This window comes from Camellia sinensis, chromosome 5 (genome assembly GCF_055761805.1).
Source record: "Camellia sinensis isolate YWXY chromosome 5, ASM5576180v1, whole genome shotgun sequence".
NCBI lineage: Eukaryota > Viridiplantae > Streptophyta > Magnoliopsida > Ericales > Theaceae > Camellia > Camellia sinensis.
The window spans coordinates 10,780,508-10,786,797 of NC_138965.1; positions in this window are offsets into that span (position 1 = coordinate 10,780,508).

Consider the following 6,290-nt stretch of genomic DNA (forward strand, 5'->3'; position numbering starts at 1 on the left):
CATACAAACAAAGAGGATTCCATATTCAGTATAGAATTCTCTATTCCAAATTTTTTTTGTTATATTATTTTAAAACCCTAATGAGACTTATATGACCTAATGATTGTAAGTAATTTACAAGAACAAATAATTTAGGGATAAAGAATGTTAGGCCTCATTTTTATTACCAATAGAGAGTTTGTCAACAAATCAAAAGTTTTAAAGAATAAAGTGTTTTTCAAACAGAAATCTCATATTCGACACATGAAAATCCCTCAGTTTTTCTATTTTAAAACACTCATGAGAGCCATAGCTGTGCAAAAAATGCCCAAGCCAATCCTAGGAAACAATAAAACTTCATAGAATTTTTTCTATCTATGCACTTCAATAATTGCGAGTGTTGTAAAACAGAAGAGAAATTTAGACATCAGTACGAAATCTTTGGCCCCATATTCCTACTAACAATGGAGTGTTCGTCAGCGAATCAAAAACTATTAAAGCATAAAGTGTTTTTCAAAGTATGCTTATGTAATCTATTACCTCCAATCCTAGGGATAGTATAACAAAAAGTAATATACCTGCTCAGAAAAAGGTTCTTTCTGTTGATGCTACTTGTTTTGACTGGACAAAGCAATGAAAACAAAAGCAGAATCGAGCTAAAGCAGAAAAAACAAAACAAAAGATCCATACAATAACTTCAGTTGATAGCAATGGTTAACTGCGGCATCTTCCCTAGAGACAATACCCACCTCATCCCATAGACCCCATTTCAGAGATAATCCAAGAAAAGTTGAGTTTTTGTGTTTTTGAAATTTTTGAAGAAGGTAAAAGAAACAAAAGAAACAAAGGAAACAACTATTTATCTCACAATATTTTTTTCTTTTCTTCTTTTTGTGTGTGCGCGCGGGCGTGGAGAATTTGGTTGTTATGTTGGTAGGTGAAATGCAGGGCATGCATGAAAGAGATTATATGGTGAGTAATTATTTACTACTTCTATATTACCAACTCAACATTGAGATGTGGTTAGTCTCCGCTAATTATGTGGTGTTATTTATGTGATATTTTTAATTATTTGACATTATTTGTTAAAAAGAATGAATAATTATTCGGTAGTTTTAAAACATCATATGACATTATATACACAGTGTTCCATACCAATCATGTAACGAAAAATTTTATGAATGAAAAATACTGAATTATCTGTGTTAAGTATCTAGTAAATTTTTTTTATCAAGAATAGAATGAATATTACATAGTACTTTGAAACTATCCAATAATTTTCTCTCATAACGAAATGAGCGAAGCAAGTCTAACATTGACCGATTGAGTAAAGACTAGTTTGTCCATTAATCTTTTTTCATGTAATCTTATTGGTCTATGATATTTATAGAAGTATTAAATAATTTTTTAAGAGGTTAAGATTTATTAAGAAGAGAAGTGAGTACGGTGGGAAAAGAAAGAAATATAAAGCGAAAACATATGAGTTATATTTTATATATGAGAGTTTTTTTGATAAATTCATTTTCTAAGAGTTTTATTCCATCGAATCCATATTCTTTTTGACTATTCCATTAGGTCCAATTTGAGATAAGAAGACCAAAATACCCTTTTCATCTACTTATATTCCATTTAGCTCACATTATTTTCTTATATTTCAATAAGTCCTATGGGTGACATAATTACTAAAATACCCTTAATGTGAATGTTCACACCGTCAACGTAAATGTTCATATCGTCAATGTGTAGGGGCCCGGCCCATGTCGATCCTCGTGGGTGCCCGAAAAAATTCGAGTCGGCCCGGGCCGGCCCACAGGCCAAAAAAATAGGCCCGGCTCGGCCTGTTGATAATATGAATATTCACATTGACAAGTTAACATCCACATTGATAGGAGTGTAAAATTGGCCTGCGGCCCGTGGGCGGCCCGAAACCAGCCCGCCATCCGGGGCGGGCCTGGACCGGCCCGTTCACAATGTGAATATTCACATTGACATATTAACATTAACAATAACATTGACAAGAGTGTAAAATTAGCCCATGACCCGTGGGCAGCCCGGGTCCGGCCCGGCCCGTTGACAATGTGAATATTCACATTGATATGTTAACATTCACATTGATAGGAGCGTAAAATTAGCCCGCGGCCTGTGGCCGGCCCGAAACACGCCCGCGACTCGTGGGCTGCCCTGGGCGGGCCCGGCCCGACCCGACCCGTTGATAATGTGAATATTCACATTGACATGTTAACATTCACATTGATAGGAGTATAAAATTAGCCCGCGCCCCGTGGCTGCTCGAAACTAGCCCACGGCCCGTGGGGGGCCCGGAGTGGGCCCGGCCCGGCCTGTTGACAATGTGAATATTCACATTGACATGTTAACATTCACATTGATAAGAGTGTAAAATTGACTAGCGTCCCATGGGCGGCACGGGGCGAGCCCGGTCCAGCCCGTTGACAATGTGAATATTCACATTGACATATTAACATTCACATTGATAGGAGTGTAAAATTGGCCCGTGGCCCGTGGGCGGCCCGAAACCCGCCCGCTGCCCAGGGGCGGCCTGGAGCGGGCCCGGAGCGGCCCGTTGACAAACCCGGACCCAAACTCGGGCCGCCCACGGGCTTCAGGCCGCCCGTAGGACGCGAGTCAATTTTACACTCTTATCAATGTGAATGTTAACATGTCAATGTGAATATTCACATTGTCAACAGGCCAGGCCGGGCCCGCCTCGAGCCGCCCACGGGCCGTGGGAGTATTTCGGGCAGCCACAGGGCATGGGCTAATGTTACACTCTTATCAATGTGAATGTTAATATGTCAATGTGAATATTCACGTTGTCAACGGGCCGGGCCCGCCCCGGCTGGGGGCCGGGCTTCGGGCTGCTCACGGGTCACGGGCCAATTTTACACTCTTATCAATGTTAATGTTAACATGTCAATGTGAATATTCACATTGTCAACGGGCCGGACCGGGCCCGTCCCGGGCCGCCCATGGGCCGCGAGCGGGTTTCGCGCCACCACGGGACGGGGCCAATTTTACACTCCTATTAATGTGAATGTTAACATGTTAATGTGAATATTCACATTGTCAACGGGCCGGGCCGGGTCGGCCCGCCCTGGACTGCTGTCCAGTTTTATACTCTTATCAATGTGAATGTTAACATGTCAACGTGAACATTCACATTGTCAACAGGCAGGGCCGGGCCCGCCCACAGCCCGTGGGCGGGTTTCGGGCAGCCATGAGGTGCGGGCTAATTTTACATTCCTATCAATGTGAATGTTAACATGTCAATGTGAATATTCACATTGTCAACGGGCCGGGCCGGGCCTGCCCCGGGCCACGGGCGGGCTTTTGGCCGCCCATGGGCCGCGGTCCAATTTTATACTCTTATCAATGTGAATGTTAACATGTCAATGTGAATATTCACATTGTCAATGGGCCGGACCGGGCCCACCCCGGGCCACCCATGGGCCGCGGGCGAGTTTCGCGCCGTCACAGGACGGGGGCCAATTTTACACTCCTATTAATGTAAATGTTAACATGTCAATGTGAATATTCACATTGTCAACGGGCTGGGCTGGGCCGGGTCGGGCTCGCTCTGGGCTGCTGTCCAGTTTTATACTCTTATCAATGTGAATGTTAACATCTTAATGTGAACATTCACATTGTTAACAGGCCGGGCCGAGCCCGCCCACGGGCCGTGGGCGGGTTTTGGGCAGCCACGAGGCGCGGGCTAATTTTATACTCCTATCAATGTGAATGTTAACATGTCAATGTGAATATTCACATTGTCAACGGGCCGGGCCGGGCCCGCCCATGGGCCGCGACCCAATTTTATGCTCTTATCAATGTGAATATTCACATTGTCGACGGGCCGGACCGGGACCGCCCCGGGCCGGCCATGGGTCGCGGGCGGGTTTTGCGCCGCCACGGGACGGGGGTCAATTTTACACTTCTATTAATGTGAATGTTAATATGTCAATATGAATATTCACATTGTCAACGGGCCGGGCCCGCCCCTGCTCGCGGCCGGGTTTCGGGCCGTCTACGGGCCAATTTTACATTCCTACCAATGTGAATTTTAAAATATGAATGTTCACATCATTAAATTGCTAATCGTTCAAAAAATATTTATAAGGGTATCAAAATTAAATATAAGGGTATAAGTGTCCAAGAAAATAGTGTAAATCAAGAAAATGGACTTTATGGAATAAAACTATACATACATGGGACTAAATGGGTTAAAAAATTCCTTCATGGACTTCTTGGGTTAAAACACTTCTAAATTTGACTTATCAATAAAAATCCCTTTATATATCTGGGAGGAGCATATTGTATGGAAAAATTATTTAGTGTTTCTAGGGCGTCATGTGATAGTATCTTTCATTAATCACAAATTTTTATATTTTTTTATATTTTTTAATTACCCAACATAAATTCGTAGGCCTCATCTCTTTTACCAATTATAATATTATTGGGACAGCACATGATGGTGTCCCAAAATTAACCAATAACTTCTCATATTGCATGAACTATGATGGCGTAGAGAACCCTACCTACCTACTAAAGTTTTTCATACGTTTCGGTTATTTATTCTTTCATGTCTCAACCACTCTCTCTTGTATACACATTCAATCAAATTGCACAAAAATTCTGGACTTGGTTATGGAATGGGAAGTGCTTGTACAAAATTTTTATCTATAAAAAGAAAATTCTAAATTTTTTATAGATATCCTTTTATTTTAAAATAAAACACTTATAATAAATGACATTATTACAACATTCTTATGATGTTTTCTATATAGATTTTATAGAATATATAGCTACATGCCTTCAATTACTTAATTAATTGGTTGGAAAATTAATTAAGAATTCAATTTTACATGGAAATTTATGGGACTATTAGCTCTATTCAATTAACCGAAGGAGAAATGTAATATGTTATTGGATTTTTATTATGTTTTACTATGTACTCAATAATATAAAATGATGATAAAATTTAAGTGATATATATATAACAGCCTCATTAGGAAAAGACATTCTACTACTAGTTTTTAACAATTGTATAATCAGTTAAATTTTCTTGGGTTAATTTCTGTGTATTAATTTCCGACCACACTGCCAAACAGGTATTCAGTTGGAGAGCACCGACAAAATAAATTAAGCCCGAACGACCTGTCACAAAAAGATAAGATTCCGGCGGTGGTTCATCTACCCGGGGGCAATCCGACGATTAAGTCTGTTATCTCTCAAAGATAGCAAAAGTGCTTAAATCACTATTTAGAATATAAAAAGCGTACCTTAGACCCACGAAGGTGCTCTCTTTTATAGTCAACACTGACCTTATCCCAATAGAAGCCTAACTTTAATGGACTCTGGCTCAATACTAATCCTGGACTCCCAGTTAGATTGGGATAAACTCTCTAAGAGTCTTATCTTTATCCAAACTGAAGTCCTCTCTCATTCTAGGACTCTTGTCCCTTATCCGCTTATCCCGGATTCCAGTATCTTCGTAGATAACCTCAGGCTAGCCGAGATTATCTCGGCTTCATAACCAGGACACGTGGCACCTCTGCTGGCACTTTCGTGGCACCTCGGCCACGTGTTGTTCATTCAAAAATTATGCCCCCACAATTGCCCCCTAGGTTCTATTACCTTGGCATCCTGAGGTGATGGAACCTATATCGTTTATTCTATTTAGCATGTCGGCTAAACTCGCTTTGTCTTTCATTACCGAGGTCATCATTCGTTGGCTTAATACAACCAAGACTTAGTCTGTTTTCATTAATGCTTCAGAACTAATAACCAAGTTTGTTCAAGTTTCTCAGCCAAGACTGTCCCCCTAGCCGAGGTCCTTCTCTATTAAATCAAGAACCCCAAGAGTTTCAACACGCGTATGAGCTGTCACGCACAGTATTTCAACCGTTTTTGCCACGCGTCTTTTCCTTACTGAGCCGTACCTGACATGCACCACTAAGTCGCATCGTATTTGCGTGTGTCGTTTGACAAGCATGTCGTCCTAGGCACACTAATTGTCATTTTGCCGTCATTCTGCTTGTTTGATCAAAATCATCCCTCTCTCTTTGTCTTTTCACTTTTTCACCACCGTTTCCGTGCAAGTTCTCTCTCTCTCTACTCCCAAATCCTCCATTGTTTCAAGCTCTCAAGCTTTGCAACCACTTCGTTCACCTCCTTCAGCGAAGCTTTTGCTACTCTTCTCCGATTGCTGTCATCGCCTGACCCCGGCGAACTTTACACCGGCTTCATTTTCTTCAGTGAGTTACTATTTTCCCCCTCTTTAGTTTCATACTCTG